Source organism: Nothoprocta perdicaria, unplaced genomic scaffold (assembly GCF_003342845.1).
Source record: "Nothoprocta perdicaria isolate Ctin4 unplaced genomic scaffold, notPer1 scaffold_280, whole genome shotgun sequence".
Classification (NCBI taxonomy): domain Eukaryota; kingdom Metazoa; phylum Chordata; class Aves; order Tinamiformes; family Tinamidae; genus Nothoprocta; species Nothoprocta perdicaria.
The window spans coordinates 68,981-90,423 of NW_020455511.1; the positions used below are offsets into that span (position 1 = coordinate 68,981).

Consider the following 21,443-nt stretch of genomic DNA (forward strand, 5'->3'; position numbering starts at 1 on the left):
GGGCAGTTTTAAGAAAGAAATGGTGCTTAAATACCTAAAATTCCATGGAAACCCCCTCATTTAACTATGATTGCTAGTGAGATCAGTAGCAGATGGCATTAAAAATATATATAATGATAAAAAGAAAAAGCTAGCACTGTTTCGATAAGCTGCGGAGCGATCCTAAGCCATGAAGCAGCAACCCGTAGTGATGTCTCAGATAAGACAACACGTTCCCAAGCATGTACGGTACACACGGCATGAGAGGTTGACTACAGAGCGCAGACCTGGGGAACTTCAAAGCCATTCAGAGCTTCTCTTGCCCCAGGAGGTGCATGGAGAATTAACCAAAGCAGCAGCAGGATTTCCAAATCATACTCAGAAAATGGAGGTAATTACAAGGGGGAATCCCCAGGCAGCAAGGCTGCAATATCCCGCTTGGTGATAGAGACAGCTGCCAAGAGCAGGAAAAGGAACAGCACAAAAGCAGCCAAAAAATGATCTTTCTGGTATCAGCATCAACAGCAACATTTATTGTCCCATAACTAATAACTGTCCTGTAAATAATTTTTTTGTGCTAAGTATGAGGAAGCCTTCAATACTGAAGCCTTCAGGAGATTTATGGATATTTATGAGGTGAAAGCCACCAGGTTGACCCTGGAGACAACAAGGTGCCTCCTGCTGCTGTCCCAGCAGGAGCTGGAGATGGGTCTGGTCCAGTGGTCACCCCTCCATCGTCACTGGGCAGCCTCATTCATACCATAAACGGTGTCTCTTTCCACTATATGGTGACCTATGCTCACTTTGCCCTTTGTGCGATGGCTTTGGCAGCACGTTTTGGAGCTGGGCACCCTCAGGAACGCAGCGAACGTGTGTGTGAGCACTGTCCTATCGCCTCCCCTCCCAAAGCGTTTTACATGTGGCTGCCAGGTCCAGGAAGACCCAGAAAATCTGCCAAAGGTGCCAATTAGCAAATTACGTGGGAAGGCAGAACCTGAAGAGACACAATACTTGGCAGCTGCTGCTCTGCTGGGAAAGCAAAAGCGTGGAAGGTACAAAGCTGTCTTAAGAAATTCCGCCTTGTTTTATGCACTTAAGCAATCAGCAGCACAAGGCACGCTGCTGCTTAAGGAACATTTGGTTCTCAGCACACGGGTTGCTGAGGACAGGTGGGACAACATGCACTGAAGAAATTCCTTATATTCTCAAGAAATATAAGCAGACTCCCAGCAGCTGCAGGATTCATACTTATTTTTATACCTGCAAAATAACAGAACATCAGTCAGAAGAAACTATGAAGATAATTAACAAACAAAACTGCTCAAAAGATAAGAATATTACCTATAAACATAAACTTGTCCATATTAAGAAGAGCTGACATAGGGCAGCAATTCATGATGGTTGATTCATGATGGAAAGGCAAAACTAGTGTTTAAAGAATTACTTTCACCTCTTGAACACCTTTCCTGAAGGTCTGAATTACAATGGATATAAATATTGCAGCCTGATGTTTTAATTGATTAGAAAGAAAATGTTAATCTGCTTGTGGATTTCTAACACAAGGGCAAAAAATACAGAGACATCAAGCAACACCCAAGTTATTTGGGTGCTCCCTCAAAAACATCATCAGTTTCATCCACTCATCTTGCAGACAGAAATACAGTAGAAAAACGTGTTCCACAAGACATTGTCCTCACCTAAGCTTTAATTTGTTATGAGGATGACATGTTCCTGAGCTCTTTCCTCCGTGGCACTAAGAAATATCAGTATTATCAGTGTAAGATGCTGGGAATTTGAGTAGTGAACGGAGCGAAGCTAAGAAAACCCCATCAGGGCTACAGAAAGCCATAATCCAAAATTTGATCATTTCCACTCTCTACGGTGACCCTATATAGCTATAATAGTATATTTATGTATATATGGTATATTTATGTATATACAGCTATACAGCCTATTATAAATGGATTTTGAACAACACGAGCAAGCACAAATAAAAATTCCATCTCAGAGTAAAATTTCAAAATAGCACAAAGCCAGAGGATTTCAGAATAAATCAAAACATTTTCTATAGAAAAAAAAGTTCAAATCCTTGTACCCAACTGCCACTACCTCTTCTATAACGTGATAATCCTTAGAATTTGAACAAACTGTGGTTTAGTTCCAAAAAGATGCCTCATTAATAAGCTTGTGGTACCAACCTCTTCAGCACCCTATCATTAATTAGCTGTAAGAAAAATTTGCCTTTGAGCATTCAACCACAATACTTAAGACCTGTCCAAGGGTCACTGTGAAGGAACGAGTGTTTTTATTCAGCATCTTGCAACCAAGTTGGTGGCTTTTAACCAATATACAGATGAAACTTCCCCAGTATAAAGGAGACTCCCAAGATTAAAAATGGGTAGGTAGAGCAGCCTTAAGGGGCATGTGGTGGATGGAGAAGAGACAGTGGAGGAAGCATCAATACCTCTTAATATCCCCCAGGGAGAGCCGTGCTGGCACCAGCTCATACTTACAGCTTGGATGGAAAATTTGCATTGGTTAGAATAGGAGGAATAATTAACAAGAATAAAAGATAACCAAATCTCCCGTATGTTTTAATAATTTCCTACCAACTCTCTCACACCAACCTCTAATCCTAGATGTGGTTATTTATTAAGTTTATTAATTCATCTCCTTTTTTTCTTTACACCATAATCAGTCCTCCTCCATGCCAAATCCACTGATTGAATTAAGATGGTATGCATTATAAAATTGAAGTGTATCACGCTGGGTTGTGACAGGCTTGCACTGGTTTTAGCCCGTTGTTCTGGGGACATTTCTGAGTATATGTGTGCAATCAGACAGCATGCCACCCTTGGACCAACTGCAGCTCCTGCTGCTAGAGCATGGGCTGCCTGATGTCCCTCACCCTTGCAACACAAAACAAGACAGGAGAGCAAGACTTACGCCTTTGCACTCCTAAATGCCTCTGAAATTCGTCCAAATCCAAGACTTTGACCCAAACAAGATCATCCATCTATCTTCCGAGGGCAAAAGGATTATGTAAATGCATTTTATGTGTGGCTCCCTCACAACTTTTAGCATGTGATTCAGTGAGGATATGCAATTCTGGCCTTTCCTGCATTCCAAGATTGTGCAAACGTACAGATCTCTTGAGAAGGTATCCAGAACCTACCCTCAATCTTGAACATTGCAACTGTTCCTGTCAGTAGATTTGTTCTTTCTTACTCACAGAAATATTCTTGGCTTCGAAGAGCATCAGGCCCAGTGGTTACTGCATAATGTAAACTAGTTATTACCCAATTTTGTGTTACTTTTGTATTGTGGCATGTATTTATTTCAATTTATCTCTGGTAGACCACAATCTTTTCATCAGCACTGTTGGGTCTTTTTTTTTAACGTCATCTGTTGCTCCAAGTGGGAGGAGTTGAGGTTTTTTGTTTGTTTGTTTAGCACCACAGAGAGACAAATAACAGTGATTCTTACTAAGCTGCCCTAGGGAACCAGTTTTCCAGAAATATTCCTCTATGATGTTTGCAGTGCAAATAATCTGCAATTGTGCTGGTGGGGGAAATGGTAAATGGGAAGTAGAGCAGAAAGACTCTAGGAGGATACTGCTTCTCAGTTTCAAGAAGGGAAGGTGGAGGAGTAAGATATTCTTGTTGGCTTTATCATTTTCCAATATAAGATAGGTGAAAAAATAAAATAAAAAAAAAAGACAGAATACAAGGTGATAACCAATGCATATTTTTCCCCACTTTTTTTTTAAATTCTATTTTTAAGCTTGGGCATGCCATGTGATTTCATAGACAAAAACCTTGCTTCATTATCTTTATTCAGAATATCTTGCCTAACTTTGCCTAACGTATGAAATGTATCACTGCTCCTTCACTTCACAGGGAAAGTTGGGCTCATCCACAAGCGTGCACCAATCTGATCATAGAGGGTGCTGCGGCTCTCACCTGCGTATTCTTGAAACAAGATGGTAAGGATAGAGATTGCTTAATTCCTTATTTAATTAAGTGCTATCCCAGTAATCTGGAGAGGAAAAAAAAAAAAAAGTCTTTCTCATGACTACACCTAAGTGAATTAGAGCTTCGACTAAAACACTACACAAATAAGCTTAATGGTTTAGCAGAAGGATTGTGAGCGGAAACTTGATTTTATTAGTAGTAAGAAAAAAAAAAATGCAGTATGGTTTTGAACAGCCACTTCTGAAGCAGAAACACATTGGAGAGGGTATCTAAAGCAGGCTAATGAGAAACCAGGCTAGGACCAGTGGCTGGCACCGCTGGCTCATAACAACTCATGGCCCCACAGCCAACAGAACTGCCCAAAATGTATTAAATGAGTCAGGAAACGCATCACGAGTCGAGTTCATAAGTGACACGCTCCTCCAGCAACAGGCTGATCTTTGTCCATGTTTCCAGTTATTGCTGCTTACAACAACAGGGGCATTTTCCAACTGCAAAGACTCCCTGAAGTAGCAAAATAAAGCGTTTCACATTCACATGGTAATGATTTTGCACAGTCCTTCACCACTCAGTTGAAGCAATTGCAAAAGAAGGTCCTTTGTTAAGTCTGCGGATTCCTAATTTGCTTTCCAGGTCTTCCCAGGGCTATATGTTAAGTCACTGCCTACAAGGACGGCACCAAGTTCACAAATTTTCAATGAAGACAGAAATCCTGCTCACAACTGCTCTTTGCAGCTACTTATCAAATGCAAGTAAGCACCATCCAACTCCCTTGTCTCATTTAACAGAAATCTGAATTGTATTTTTTTCCCCAAGCCGGATGCTTTCTTTTCAATACCATTATTAAAAGGAGGCTTAATTACACAGCAAATCATTAATTAACTCTTGCTTAATAGATATCAAACCCAATAGTTTGCAAGCCAAAGTTTATACCTTCTGTTGACTGTCTGCTAAAATGAAATGTTCCTGTAAAAAACAGTATTTTTCTTTTTTTTTTTTTTCCTTCCCCAGGGAAGTTTACTCGGGAAGCAACTTCAGACATGGTTTCTTACTCCAAGTCTGCTACTCATCTCCTTTCCACATAGACTGGCACTACTGACTTTCAAAGGAAGTTTGCAAAAGTCCCCAGGATTTCACACTCGTGCTGACTCGTGCATGCATACAAGAAACCTCTGACACCCTGATACTTCAGTTTATTAATATTTTTACATCAAAAAAGAAAAAGCCCTATTTTTTATTTTTGATAGAGCAGCTTCCTCAGCGTCAATGTAACGACTTGTTCATCCGTTGTCAGCAACTGGCCAGGAATGCATAATAACAGCTATTGATTTTGAGATGCTTTTCAATGTATACCAGCCATGCAAATTGCCATTCCTGCAATGTTTGCAATTAAAACGAGCTTCCCATATAACTACCCACACTGCCATCTAGTGCAAAAGATGATTTTTCCTAGTGCTCAGCTATCAGTACCAGCACAGACAGCAAAGAAAAAAATCTATTTCCAATCTCTTTTGGATAAGCCAGTGGGAATAAAAACAAAAGGAAACAGCACTGGGTATTTCAAAAGTCTGCATTTGCACTGAGAATGCTGTTAATTAATAAAAAGTGATATTAAACACATGGCTTTAAAGGGGTTAATAGGAACAAAAACTGAGATAACAGGGTAGAAAGTACATGAAAACAGGTAAACTCAACCAACATATGGGTAACACCAATGACGGTCAAAAAAACCCCAAACAAACAAAAAGTAATGAATTCGTCCACCAATAGCTATTAAGAAGCCAAAGAAATCACCTCTGGCTTGGGAAAACTCTGAACCACAAATTGCTGTTGGCCAAGTATATACTGAGAATATATTAACATGACCTTGCCCTATTCCTATGTTCTTTCCTAGGTATTTTTTTCTGGCCACTGTCAGAGCACACTGAACTCCATGGACCTGATCTGATCCAATAAGACACACTTACACAAGAGAAAAATCATACTGAGGGGATGCACAACTGAAGTCCAAGCTTCTCCCACTTGAAGCATTAGTGGTTTAAAATAAGCATTCTTTACGTATTTTAGTATCATCTTTTAAGGGGCAAACGCATGCTAAATTCAGTAACGCTGGAAAGTGCCTAAGCAGGAAGAGTTAGCATTTTTCCTTAAGCTTTCCAGACAGCTTGTTCCTCAGATCTGTTTTTGGGGTGGTTTTTCTTGTTTGTTTGTTGCCACCAGCACTTGGCATTTCTAGGGGATTTGGAAACCACCTTCCAAAGGAGGTGCAGGTTCTGCATCCTATCTCCACAGACGCATGCCAAAACTTATCCAGAATTGCTAACTCCATTTCAAAGGCATGGAAATACGCAGGTCGCTCTCCATCAGGTTATGCAAGAGTGTCCACAGACAGAACTTGTTTGGGGGGGTGGAGGGAGAGCCTAGTTAATCTGCAAGTTATGCATTTTGTTAAGGAATATATATCACAGAATCACAGAATATTCAAGGTTGGAAGGGACCTCTAGAGATCATCTAGTCCAACCTTCCTGCTCAAGCAGGCACACCTAGAGCATATATATATATATATATGTGTATATATATATATATGCTTAATATACAGTGCACAGTCATTGGGAGAAGCCTACCAAATCCAGGCATTGTGAGTAGGAAATAAAGGTTCTTTTAACACGCGCGGCAGGTTGCATGGCAAATATGTTCTTCCCAGGTGGATGAGAGGAAAATCTGCTCGTCTTTCTAATTACGGTCTATTTATACACGCACACGGCATGTTTTGGAAAGCAGCATTTGCAGAGGAGGCCATCGTGCTGAGCAGAGAGACGAGGGATCACCCTTTGGGACACGCTCTGTCCTCCAGAACAACGGATTTTGAGGAAAAACCCTGGCACTGGCTGCCAGGAGTTCCCGTCTCGCCGGCTCCAGGAGGCCTTGGGAGCTGGATGGAGCTGCTCCTTGTTCTCCTTGCTCGCTTGGAGCAGTGCCTCTAGGGCGGGATCGTGTCCAGCAGCACTGCTCCTCTAGAGCAAGCCAACTGTGTGCAGAGCCCTGAAGGAGACCCAAGCCTCCAGAGCCCCAAGTGTTTGGAAATTCAGAAAGCAGAGCCCCTAATGCAATTGGGGCCATTCACGGACATTGGCAGCGAGCAAAGCGGGAGGATGTGTGTAGTGTGGGATGCCCATGCCCGAGCGCGGGATGATGCTCTCACCCCGGAGCAGGGCGCTCCTTCCCAAGGGTCGTTGCATCCTCCTCTCTAACATGGGCAAGGAAAACAGCTGGAGACTGATATTACTGAGTCACTCCTTCAAATCCTTCAGACAATTCACTTGCATATGATACCAAAGCCAAAGCTGGATGATTTGCACAATATTATCACTATATAATAACAGCAGTGCAGTTTTTCACAGCGCCGTTTAGGACAGATCAAGAACAACACTACTGGCATGCAAGGTAAAACCTTGCTGGGGGCCTTATGCTGGGATCAATTCCCACGGGACACCTTTCTTGGGGCTGTAATTCCAGCCTGCATGACAGACGCTTCCCACCAATTTCTCTGCTTCAACATCTTCGGTGTGAAGCAAACTGTGCTCCTGAATCCCTACAGCCAAGTTTCTGAACTCGTTTTTCTTAAAACACAGGTTGTGTTTTCACACGTCAGTGCCAGGATGCAATGAAAAGACTGATGGAAAACCAACAAACAGATTCAGAGGCTAGGATGCAACATTTAACCTTCTCGTTACTCAAAACCTGGACACAAACACATGTAGAGTTTAACAAGAAACCAACACAGACAAGGGGATTTATCTGGGATCAGTCCTTGCTGTTGTCCAAATATTGCCAGAGATAACTCTCTATTAAGGACAGGGTGTGCAGTAAACACAACATTAACAGGAGAAACCACGAGTTTCACCCCACCCAAGCACAATTAAGCAGCTCAAGTATCTTTCCCGTGCAGACAATCACAACTCAGTCTCATTTTCCCATGATCACTGTGTGCATCAAGCCTTGTGTTTCTTTCATATGCTATAATCACTTGGGGATGGACCTGCAAAGATTTATGAAAACGCCCTCTAGCATAAAGCAGAACACTGAGGGAAAAGCACTAAATGTGGGGGGAAAAAAAAGAAAAAAAAAAAAAAAACAGGTTTCTGGGATATGCTGCTTCAGCAGCGCTTGCCTTGCATGGAAGAAAGCATCTCCTCTACAAAACAGCCTCGGCATCACGGATAAGCAGACAACAGTCTGTGCTTGCATTGCAATCACTGTTCTCTGGGATTAAAGGCTCAAGGAATGGGGCAGATTCAAAATTCAAAATGCAAGCTAGGGAACAGCTTCAGGTTTGCAGCAGCCTTGCCCTTGCTCAGTCTAGGAAAGAGCTGCAATCCCTCCCAGCGCATGCATGATATTTCTAGTTTCTTAGAAGAAAGGGCATTTTTCAGCATGAAGTGGAACAATTATTTTTCAGTGCCTCGCAGCAGACAAAAATGCAACTTTCCATTATCAGAATATAACAACTGGAAGAAAGCTGAGATAGGGCAATATCTGGGAGATGCTGAGGTTGGCCAGGGTTGCTGACTCTGAGGACCTCTGATCCGTTCGCACTCCAGTGTGGCACCCATATAGCTAATTGCCTTTTAAATTACACAGTAGGTATCAAAATAGAGAGCCACTTAATGGACACTAGACATTTTCACATGTGTAAGAATACTGGAGTCCAGAGCCAAAGACCCCCTTCTCCCCAGAAGAGGGCAGAAAGGGTTCAGATTTAAGGTGCATCAATAGTTGTTGGCACCTGTAACAGAAATATCTCAAAAATCTCTGCAGGAATTCTTACTTTATTCCTTAAGGACACAGAGAAACAAAAGAGACAGGAGATGTCTCAGTCAAGAGACAACCTGAATCAGTTGCTTCATTTAAACAAAAGAATGAACCCATGATCTTGGGCATGTTTTATGTCTTCTTCTTGTGTTTATGCATTAAAACATGAACTACTACTGCATCTTTATTTTAAGCTGAATAATTTTACTTCATTGTCCATTGCATAAACATTAAATTTAAGAAAAAAAGAAAGAAAAGGAAAAAGCAACGGCATGCAACACTTGTGGATTGGTCCTTCTGAAAGTCTAAGCACAAGGCAGCCAGTGTTGAAAGAGAAAGTAATTAAAATAAATGACTGTTACCATGTGCGCTTCTGTTCCCTTCCTTACACAGGTTCTGGCTCTGGAGAGACTTACTCAATGGGTTCATTTCATTAACACAGCAGCAATTTTTCTTTTGTCAGGTTGGTTTGTTGTTAAGTCACCAGTCACATTCAGCACAGCTCACTGTGCTTTCCTAACTCTACAGCTTTGATCCGGACTGGGAAACTTCCCCAGCCAAGAATAAATGCCTCTCTCCTTTTTCTTTTTTTTTTTCCCCCCTCTTTTTTTCTTTTTTTTTTTTCCCCTCTCTTTTTGCCCTGCTCCTCCCCGCTTTTTCTTCCCAGATAATATCAACTCCTCTCTTCGTTTGCCACACAAACACCCAGGGACTCAGGCTAAGACTGGAGAAAAAGTGTTGCAAATGTCCAGAACAAGCACCCGTGGGAGAGGAAAGAAAGGGAGCAATTTGCCTGGTGCCATCTGGTCAAACTTTTGCTAATATCCCCACTCCTCTTCACAGAGGTCGGTTGGTGTTTGTGCTTTAAACAGCAGTTCACCTAATTATTTCTACTTGTCACTCCCAGAAGAAATGGCTTCATTTACTGTATTTATAAACATCCCGTTACAGGAGACGTGATAAACCAAAAAAAAATCCTTAATTCTTTTTGATAAAAAAAAAAGAAAATAAATAAAAAGGAGAGCAACAGGAATGTGTGTGAAAGTGTACAAGAGATCTGCAACATCTGTGCACTGTTGATATGACTTGCTATGCTAGTTTCCACAAATCTTCTAGAACTGAGATCTAAATTCAGGAACTGATGAGACTATGGACAAACATTGCTGTTCCTGGCTGTGCAGTAGCACAGAGCAATGCAAATGAGTCGTCTAAGTGCTGATATCCTGCCCTCCATAACAGCAATTCCTACCTTACCTAGGGAAAAAAAAAAGAAAAATTTACAAGTGCAATAATACATTTAAAGGAAGACAAGGCCATTTTAGTTTTTAATACTGTATTCCAGTTCTAAAGAATAGTATGTAGTATTCTCATTAAGAAGCTCAGAAACATGAAAGTCACCAAAAAAAAAAAAAAAAAAAAACCATGTATTACCTGCTGAGATGCATTTGCTGTAAGTCACCTCAATATCCACTGGAAAACTCAGGCTAAGGAGTCACCTGAGACCACTGCTTTTCTTTTCCAAGCATAAATAACTAAAGTTGTGTTTAATGATCACTTGTCAAAAAGGAACTCCTCACTAGGCACTAGCATTCAGCTGAAGTCAAGTGATGGCATAAAATCCTTTTCTACAATTATCTCATCACGTGGTGTGTTAATAGTGAATATAGCAGCAATACAGTTTTGTGAAGGGGAGCACCTTCAGCTTACTTGTTTGTCTGCAACAGGACCACGTCTTACATAGCGCAAAGTATAAGGTGATGCCTACAGACACAACCGTATGGAATTAAGAGGGCCATTCCTAAGGACTGAGTAGAGAAAAGGCAAAGAAAATGAAAATATTGAACAAAAATAAAAATTGAGGGGAAAAAAAGAATGTTCTATTTTTCCATTAAAAAATAAAAAATAAAAAATAAAAAATAAAAAATAAAAAATAAAAAATAAAAAATAAAAAATAAAAAATAAAAAATAAAAAATAAAAAATAAAAAAATAAAAAATAAAAAATAAAAAATAAAAACCCACCTCTCTACCAAGGAGGCAGGTGTTAACTTGCAGCAAAACAACACACAAAATCCAAGGCAGAGTTCAGGAGTTCTCAATACAACTCTTTGTTTTTGCCAATTTATCTCTGTAACTGGAACTGAATCTTCGTATTTACTGAGGTTTACACAGACAGAAACAGCTGTAGGCTGTACAGATTAACTATATACCAACACATTTACCCCCACTATAAACTACTTTTAACCACATCATTATTAGGAAGACACTCCCACAACTTAACGCCTGGAATTTAAAAACTAGCGATCAATCAACCGATCTCCTCAGTAACACCTCTATTTTTCCCTCCCACTTGTCCCAAAATCGCTGCGCTGGCCAAAGCTGAGCAAAAATCCTGTTCCATGAACCTTTACCGTGAATATGTGGGGAAGGAGAAAAGTCACATGCCAGGTATGGAGTATTTCTGACGGATTGGGAACTACTCCTGCTCTTTCCACCACCATATACACAGCTACCGAAATGGGTAGGGGGAAAAAAACTAGTAGCATTCACTTCATGCTTTTTTTTTTTCCCAATTTTGAAATATTTAATCCACTCTTACAACTGTCTTCTCTTTGCATGCTTTTTTGTTGTGTTTTGTATGTGCTCCTGCCTATATATTAATTAATTGCATAAGAAAATCATGTGCATCAGGAGATGAGGTTCTCTGAGTAACAACTGCTGTAGTCAGCTTGCATCTGACTTAAGTGAAATATCTTGACAATTATCCATGGAGAGCTTTTTCAGAAGCACCTAGCCCAAGAATCAGAAATTCTGCAGTTAGGTATTTAGACAGCACTTAATTATTTACACAAGAGAGAACTGGAAACTCAGCCTACATAGCTCTTCACAGACAGAATACAGCTCACAGAATTCCCTTCTAAAGGACGGGATTTGAAGCATCTGTTACTTGACATATTCAGAATTTTGAAACAAACAACAACCAAAACTACCGATCTCAAGAGTCCTTGTACAAGTCTTTGCATATTTAACACTTAAATTTTTTTGCATATTCAAAAACCAGTTCTGTGCAGAGGGGTTAGCAACTCAGCTAAAGCTGGACTAGTATTAGGTAGGCAGAAACTCCCCTCCTGAGGGACAAGCCTCGTTATGTGAAGGGACTTTCTCAACGCAACAGAAGAAAGACATACATTTTTCCTCTCTGAAAACTCTTAAGTTTACCTTTTTTTGGATCACAATTCATTACCCATGCATATTCTCAAGTTCTCTGGCCAGTTCTCTGGACAACTGCCCACAAAACTCTTTGTACTTCTGGGCACTTTTCTTCTAGGTCCCTAAATAAAAAAGCTTATTTCCAATATACTTAAAGCATTGTGAGGTAATTTAGACACCTACGATGGGACAGAGCAATAGCTCCCTCTTTTCTATAAGGAAAATCTGCTTGCATTGTCCAAAAGGAGATTCCCAGATCATAAAAGATTTTAGCACATCACTCCCCAGAAGAAAAGGAAAATCACTCATCTTTTATTCCTATGCATTTTCAATTAAAATGCCAAACCTAGCTAACCGACCTCAACAAGCAACATTATTAATGCATTTAAATCTATGCTTACCTGCTTTATCTGATCTGAGCCACGTCTAAAAGCAACTTTAAAAGCACTTTACAGCACACAGACAAAAGTTTATATACACACACAGACACACAAAATGAGATGCATACTTCTCCTGCCAAACTTGTACTAAACAAGCCAAACTCCTCCCTGAGTAGAAATTCCATCAATTACAACAACTCTGAAAGGCATGACTCCCGGCTTCTCCATTTCTTTTTAAAATGTCAAGAATCCTGCTGTAATAATATATTTTTTTCTTTCAAGACAGATGAAGGTCACTGCTTATTATTTTTATTGCAAAAAAATTGGAGCAAAATGAAAGGAAGCAGTCAACCTGAAGTGATGCAGCAGAGAAACAAGTCTGGGATAGCAGTGCAGCTCACAAATGTGGATTATCTTGTCAGAAACCAGCTTCCCTCTTTGCCTACATTTTCTTTTTTTTTTTTTTAATTTGGCCACAATGAGCATAATACGTCATTTCTTGAGGATAGATTTAAGAAGAGAATTCTTAAAACCTTTTCAAATTTGGCCCATTTACCACTTGGATCACAGACATTTTCCAGCTTCAGGAATGTACTGCCAGAAATACAATTAAAATGCATTTTCCATCTACTTCCCCCCTCATCCCCCTTGTTTTTTTGCTCCCCTTGTCCTGGCTCTAGGCAACACTACTGACACAGCAAGAGCCACCATAGCAGGAGAAGCTACTAGGGAGCAGATTCTCAGTCCCACTTGCCAAAAAAAGTCAATTTTAAGGCTTGCATTTGAGGGCATCCCCACAAACACCCCTCCCAAAGTCCTGGTGGCAACATCCATCTATAAAGATGTTAAACACCATGCCTGTTTCTCACTACCATGCTTGTCACCTGGCTCATGTCCAAATCTTCGAGACTACCCATGGGAAGCAACACCATGCACATACTCCCATGCATCCTTCTTTATTGGAGAAGATACCATTTATTCCAGTTGCGGAGGCATCACTGCTCTAAGCAGGCTGAGGATCTTCATCAGAAAAGCAAGCACATCAGCAAGTGATCTCAAAACACCTGAGGGCCATGGCAAAGCAGGCACAGAAAGTGGGAATAAGCAAACCCATTAAGCTCAATTATGATTCCATTCCACCCAAAAACTCTGCAAGCTCCATGCCAAGGTGGTGGCTCCTGAGAAGAGGTACTCACCACAAAACCATTGAAAAATCCTCAAGTGTATGATATATATATAATACTATAGCTCTGTGCCAGTCATGCTGTCCCCTTAAAATGGAGTTCTCCAGGCACAAAAGCTTCACTGTGCACTTTTTAACCTCACCTTCCCACATTGCTTTTCCCATAGGTATATTAATTTCAGGAATATGGTTTATATGTCTAGAGCAATATAAACAGACTAATATAAACAAAATACCGTGTTTTCTAACTTGGTATTCCAGATCTACAAGAAATTCTGGACTAAAAAGCAGAAAGGTGTAGAACCTTGAAAAACATCTTAAGTACTGCTTGATCTTGTATGCTTCCATTTTCCATTTCAAAGCAAAGCTGAGCACTAAAAGCAGACCACGCTTCAGCTAGTTACAGCGTGCAGGGAGACAGCACATAGCAAACTGCTATTTCAATTATTTAGTAATTAGCAGGAGGCACCACCATTCTGCCCAAGGAACACGGATCATCCAGCAACTTCTCTGCCATTTGTAACCACGTGTTTTTATCTCCCATACAACTTATCCCTGTCCACATGATGTGGAACTGACACCCCAGCACATCCAGTGTTGAAGAGAAAATGGGAGGAAAGCCCAGGAAAGCCCCCAGAGCCAAATATATGTATATTTTATACATATATTGGTATATATGGGCAGCATGTCTTGGTACACCACATTGCAGAGAAACTGTGGAAGAGCAGCCAAAAAAGTGGCTCTTGGAGAAGAGGATTATGAATTGAATTGGTCTTCTGCATCCTTCATGAGGACAAAACTCCATGAGTTATCATGGTTAGGAACACCATGGTTAGGAATACTTGAAGCAAGTTTTGAAGGGAAAATCAAATCATTACCCTCCCAGCTGACAAATAGGGAGGGCCTCAGTATGTAGTCAGTCTGTTAAATGATCTCATCAATTTCTGTCACCAAGGAGCCCTCTGAGAAGGTAACAGCACTATCATCGTGGTAATTCACTGAAATTAACATGTAATTAAGTATCATTCAAATCCCTTTTAAATTAGGGAATGTAAACAAGGTGTAACAAAAAAAAAAAAGAGAGAAGATAATTAAAAGTTTGTCCTTTGTGATGCACTTAGGTCTTGCTAACAAAATACACATCCTTCAGCCAAGGAGGAGAACAGATAGGAAAGGAAGTAGGTTTCTTAATCAGCACTAATCCCACCCAAAGCTTCAGCTTGTCAGGTGGCAACAGGCTACAGATCTCAACAGGGAGGCACCGGGAGGATCTTGCAACTGACCAAACCTGAAAGATGCGGCTGAAATTTGTCCCACCCAAACAAGTTTTTTATGTCTTTTTGTACTCAGAGCAGCGGGAATGGCAAGAAGAGAAGATTTCCTCCCCTTACAAGAGCACAGGTTGGGGCTTGTCACTGTCAAGGCGCTTGGTGTTGCACCTGGGTAGGGATGGGAGCGACCACACACGCGTCTTGTATCTTGTGGTGTTTCCTTCTCTTATAATCTCTTTACAATAATGCCTAGAAACACCACAGAAAGCAGCTGTCTTAAACACCAGGAACTTGCAAATTATGCTCCACTGCCAAAATATTTGTGTTTCAGAGAAAAAAACCACACCATCAGAAGCATTTTCCACTCTCTAGAAATTTCTGTATTGGAATAAAATTTTAAACTCACAATGACTGAAGCCTGTTCTGCCACATAAGAACTTACCACAGCTTCATATTGGAGAGAAAAAAAAAATCAGGAAGTGTTTTACAGGGGTGTTAGATACCCAGTTGTTCATGTTTCTTCTTAAATGCAATCAAAGATGTCATCTTCAATCATTACAGAATTTTAAGGTTCCAGTATTATGATGTTTGAATTACACTGAGACATCTAAGCTACAGGAAAATACTTCTCTTCCAGTAATCTCTGTGAATTATCAGAGACCAATCTGATGGTCTGAAACTTTCTGCTCCTGTCCAAGCAGCTCTCAATGGCATCAGCCAAACCTCATGACTTTAGTTATCAAAATAGTTCTTTAGTTATCAAAATTTAGTTCTTTAGTTATCAAAATAGCTATCAAAATAGTATCAAAATACACCTTTAAGAGAAATTATTTTATATTAGCACTGAAAGAGTCAGAGAACTACAAAAATGAGCTAGAATTCATAACTTTATATAGCATTTTAATAGCATTTTAATCATTAATGGCCACTGTATTCGATTTACCCCATGATTTTCATCAGTTTTGAAAAACAAGTAATCTTCAAATATAAATCTCCAGCAATCCTCTGCCAAATATGTTAGTCCTCTCCCCCAATACTTTTACTGCCTCTAGATTTGAAACTACACAAGCAGCTTAATTAACTTCATTAGTTAATTCTTTAATTCATTCTTTAGCTTAGAAGGCAGTAATGATAGAGCTAAATTCATACACAGCAATTCCCCACAGAAAAGAGGAAAACATTACAAATGTCTCTAGAGCTCATGAAGATCAAGCACATTCATACTTTACTATCCAAAAATAATATCCATAAGAAAAAAGGAAGGAAAAAAAAAAAAAAAGCTAGAGTTTTGTAACACTTCTAATGAAGGATATTTATGCATTCACAGAAGGAAAAGGGAATTAAATTGTTATATACTCAATACATTATTTGTCACAAATAGTACATTCCCCTTACAATATTAGAATAATAATCTGGGAGAAGATCCCATTCCAGAGATTGTAGCACAGAAAAAATTCTTCTAGGTTGCACATTTGTGGGGAAAACTATTTATTTTGATAGTTTTCCTGGCTTTTTATTTATTTATTTTAATTTCCAGTGTGTTGAGCAGCTTATTGTACCTTTGTTCAACTACAGGGAAAGAACTGTTTAGTTTACAGCACAGTTTTATATGCAAATTATGTTCTGTAGACTCTACTCATCATAAATGTCAGCAAAAAAAAAAACTGACAAATTTAAAACTGTGGAGATTTTTAAAGCTTTGAAGAAGTGCTAAAATTAAAGCAGTCGCTGTGAAGTATTTTCTTTAAAAATGTGCCAAATCATATATATATTATTTAATTTAATATAACACTTTATGTTCCATTTTCTATTTCTGAATATTTATGATAATTAAAAGAGCCTTGCCTTCTGCATACAGATTTTATGCTTGCCTACCTCTCCCAAAAGTTAAACTTGTTTCCAGCCTGCAGAAACATTTCAGTCAGAATTGGTGTGTTAGAAAAGCTTTCACATTCACACAAATCAAAATTCAGAACTGAAAATGAACAAATATTTCACTGCCAACATGGGCCGGGGGGGCAGCAGGGGGAGGAAGAAAAGAAAAACACAAAACCAAGAACAAAAAAACCACTTAAATCACCCAGCTGTTGCACTAACAACTTCAAATAAAGAAATTGTGGAGCTTATTCTATCCTTTATCAATAATGCATGGCTGCGCACAGACAATTTATAGCTGTTTTCCATCACTGGGTACTGTGTAGTACTAAATTAAGTCTACAAAACTCAAGGACAGTCCACCCACACAGCTACTGTAAGCTAGCCAGGCCACTTTGAATAAACATTTTAAAGGCATAAAGTGAGTTTTATTAGCATGCTAAGCCACAGTTCTTGGTGAATCAGGCACCTCCTTTAAAAAAGTAGAGCATTTAACAGAAAAGATGAGTTGCTCTTGTACCTTACATGTAGAGAAATAATATACTTAAGATATGCAATATCTAGAAACTCTGAATTTATTAAAATTAAAAATCTGAAGCAGAAAAATAAAATGTTTTCTGTATTAGAAATTGACTGTCTCAGAAAGTCCAGAGACAAACTAGTCAAGTTCTAACAACAAAATAACCAAAAAAGGTAAAAATAGTTTTGAGCACTTTTGTTTACATTTAGAGCGCTCCAGAGATTAATACATTTTTAAAAGAAAAATGCTTCTCAAGTGATATAAATCAGAAAAGCAAAACAATGCTTTTATTTACATAGACCTTGATGTCACACTAAAGTCTCCTTAAAAACATATACAGCACCAGTAAGAACTGAGGTCCAACAACCCTGGTTAAACTTGAGACGGCACAACTGGTGGTTTTCAGTCCCAAATTTGGTTGTTTTCGCTCAGTCCCCAACACCATGGCAGCTCCAGCACTTAAGTGTATAATATTAAGTACACGTCAGTTTAGGTGCAACAGGCTGGAATGTGGATGGCAGCACCACCAGGAGGTCATTTGTGGTCATGGTGTAGACTTCTGATGTTCCTTCTGCATTCAGGATTGCTCAATGTCAGTCCAGTGAGCACTGGTTATATGAGCTTAGGTATGTTTTCCTCAAAAATATATCCCCTTCGCAGATGTGCAGATACAAGGATCTCATGGACCACTGAAGCCCACTGATTACTTTTGGAGGGAAAGAGTGGTGGAAATTCTGACTGAGCTGGTCCAGTGACCTCAAGAATGAGAGAATCACAGAAGGGTTGAGGTGGGAAGGGACATCAGGGATCATCTAGTTCAACTCCCTGCTCCAGCAGGGACACCCAGAGCACGGGGCACAGGGCAACATCCAGGCGGGTTGGGAAGATCTCCAGAGCAGGAGACTCCACAGCCTCCCTGGGCAGCCTGTGCCAGGGCTCGGGCACCCTCACAGGGATGAAGTTCCTCCTCACATGGAGATGGAAAATCCCATGTTTCAACTTAAAATTCAGAAATACTGGAAATACAGAAGTGATGAGCCAGACTTGACCAAGTCTTCTCGCTTTAACACTGTGGAGGGGCAACCAGTCCCCAGCATTTGGTGAAGTTGCTGCCATGCTAAATCCTGATGAAAGCAGAACCAGCTCTGTCCTGCAGGCAGGAGCTGCTCTACAGGACTGAACAGCTCATCCTGGAGACCATCTCTAGGCATGTGAAGGAAAAGAAGGTGATCAGGAGTAGTGTGTATGGATTCACCACAGGGAAGTCATGTTTAACCAACCAGGCAACCTTCTATAATGGGATGAGCGGCTGGATGGATGAAGAGCGAGCAGTGGATGTTGTCTACCTGGACATCAACAAGGCTTTCAACACTGCCTCCCATAACATCCTCATAAGGAAGTTCAGGAAGTTTGGGTTAAATGACTGAACAGTGGGGTGGATCAAAAACTGGCTGGATGGCGGAGTTCAGAGGGTTGTGGTAAACAGCCAAATGTCATTTGAAACAGAAGCTGTCAAACCTGGCTGAGTCCAAGAATTGATAGCAAAAAAAAAAAAAAAATCTTTAGAACAAGCACTAGCTTTCAGAGTTTCCTTTAATCGTCATTGCCCCAGCTTTGATCTTGATCAACCCAATGAATTTTGATCTAACTCACAGACACCAGCAGTCAGGTCTAACACAAGAAGCAGAGATTTCTTATTAGCACTGTTTATCATTCCCATATTATTGTCCCCCTTCAGCAAAAGAAATCACATCTTACCCTAAGATATCGTAACAAATGTACTGGTCTTCTTGCTTTCAGTTCAGCACTTCAGCATTTGACAGCACGTTCAGGAACGTCAAAGTTATCCTGCACAAAAGAGACGGAAATAAATGACCTATGAGATATATTGGGCAATACATTACATGCTTAGGAACTGCAAATGCCAGGTAAAGCCATGCTGCCAACCATGAAGCTACCAATAACCACAAACAGGCTGAGTAATAATCTTTTGGTCACAACTTGGAACACTTTGGTCGCCCTTGACTGCTTTCTCGGCTTAGATACTCTTTGTTCAAACAATAGTCCTTGTGTATCCACAGAAACAAAGCCTTGGGCACGTCAGGATTCACCAGCCATGCCAATTACTGAAATGCAATAGTAAATGTTTAAGGAACTGCAACCTGAGCTACTGACTTTGGCTGGGAAACATAAGGGAAGCCTCAGGTGAGCTAAGAAATGGTACCATGTAACCCAGGATGTCTACAGACATCAAAGATTTATGTAAGCTTTTCATAGACTACACAGAGACACCCAGTTTGTCTCACCTCCCTAGAAAAAGGACTTTTAGCTCTGATCCTGCATGGGCTTGCACATACTCTTACCCGCACTGAGAAAAGATACTCAAAATTGCAGTTAGCTTCATACCTGAACATAATGTAATGTGCAGTAGGCAAGACATCTCTTTTTCCTTTCTTCTTCAAGAAGTTACCTAAGATGTTCCCTCACCAAGGTATGGATGCTTTTAGTTTCTTTGTTTTCCTCGATTCCAGATGACTTGGAATGTTTAATTTCTCCAAGTAATACACTTTTCCCAAATCACAGGCTCCCATACAGAAATACACACAGGCAGAAGTGTCCAAGGCCCAGGCTGGTCCTCGCACCTATAAATCCTGCCTCAAACCACCTTGCAGATACATCCTATAAGCCTGAGGCCATGCTTAAGACCTGTTTTAGATGGATGCCAATGCAGATTTATCCAGAGATGTTGTTAGGACACCCGATAGGTATTGAGGGGATTCAAGTTACCTACCATGGCCATCCAGGAGAGTTTTGAAGGCAATTTTCACTTACATGCAGGTTTTAAGTCTTACCTAAAACTTTGGTATGGGCACACAAGACAATTAATTGACTCAATCTGTAAATCTACATAGCTGTGAACTTAATGGAAAACAAAGGAGGAACAAGGAGCAAAAACTAAAAGATTACTATAAGTTAAGACTGGTGCTCAAGCAGTGTTACAGGTCAATGCTACAAACACATGCTTTCTAATCCTACCCTGCTTATAAATCTCTAAAACAGTCTAATGGGAACTGACTTCACATGGTTAAATAATCCACATTTGAAGAAAAATAATATGTCTGTCTGAGAGAGCAGACAGAGATCCCACAAGCTAAGTGGGAGAACCTACAATTTACCAAGATAAGTCAAAACCGCATAATTTATTATAAAAGAAATCTAAAAGCGTCAAGTGTCGCTTTGCTGGTAACGATAAGTAGTTACACCTGTAGAGATATGGACCAGAATTTAAAAAGTTTCTGGTGCTCTACAATGGCACAGAGCAAAAGGAAGTCCACTATTTCCTGTCCTGCGCTGCCCCAGTATGGCTAAATATACTCAAATGCTTGTGTAAAATATGATTTTTTTTTACACTGCATATTAATGATCCCCAATATCTTAGAAACACCCTCCTTGCAACTCAATGGGAGTACATTCCAAGACTCTTTAAAGTATCTCCATTTATGCCATGCATTAGGAGACTGGAGACGATGAAACATAAATCACATCCTTGCAGCCATGTATTCCTTGGTAATATAAACTCCCACAACTGCTGCATTCTTACGGAAAGTTCAAAAGCAGTTTGCCAGAAGAACATTGACCTGACACTTCAAGACTTCAGCCCTCATCAGACATCTGGATAGTAACCATGCACCAAAGACCATGGCTCAAAGGCGCAAACTCCTACTACCACATCAAAAGCACTGTGTCCATATAATACATGTCAAGTTTTTTTTTATGGTTCATTCCATCCCAAAAGAATCCATCTTTGCCTGTCCTCCCATTGCGAGCATAAACTTTTCATCTGGTAGACTGAGGAATTCAACTACAATGATATTTATACCCATGCGGGAGTTGGATCAATCTGCACTGTGTTGAGTTTGATGGCATTGCAAGTGAGCAACACCATAACCAGGCCTAGGATGTGGCTCAAGAACCATGCTGAACAAGTATCAACAACCTTCTTTGACAGAATTTTTTTCATCAAAGAGAGCTGAATAAAGATAAAAAGTCTTTGGGGGGGCTAGAACCTATCACACAAATCACTATCTTATGTAAACAAATAAAAAGAATGCATCATTTTTGCTTTTTAGCCCAAACAAATCATAACATGTGTGCATACGCAATCATCGCACTCCTACATGTCCAAGTCCAACCAAAACAGAAAGCTACACAGCACACCCATTTTTCAAAACATTAATAGT

At 40.1% G+C, this 21,443-nt stretch overlaps 1 protein-coding gene across 2 annotated transcripts in view; it reads right to left on the reverse strand.

Moving 5' to 3' along the window:
• Nucleotides 1-21,443, reverse strand: part of KANK1 (KN motif and ankyrin repeat domains 1) — a 93,708-nt gene that overhangs the window by 52,473 nt on the left and 19,792 nt on the right. For both annotated transcript variants that reach the window (XM_026041263.1, XM_026041262.1), the window contains exon 2: nt 18,961-19,050. The gene's annotated coding sequence lies outside the window, so the exon portion shown is untranslated. The remainder of the gene's footprint in view (nt 1-18,960; nt 19,051-21,443) is intronic.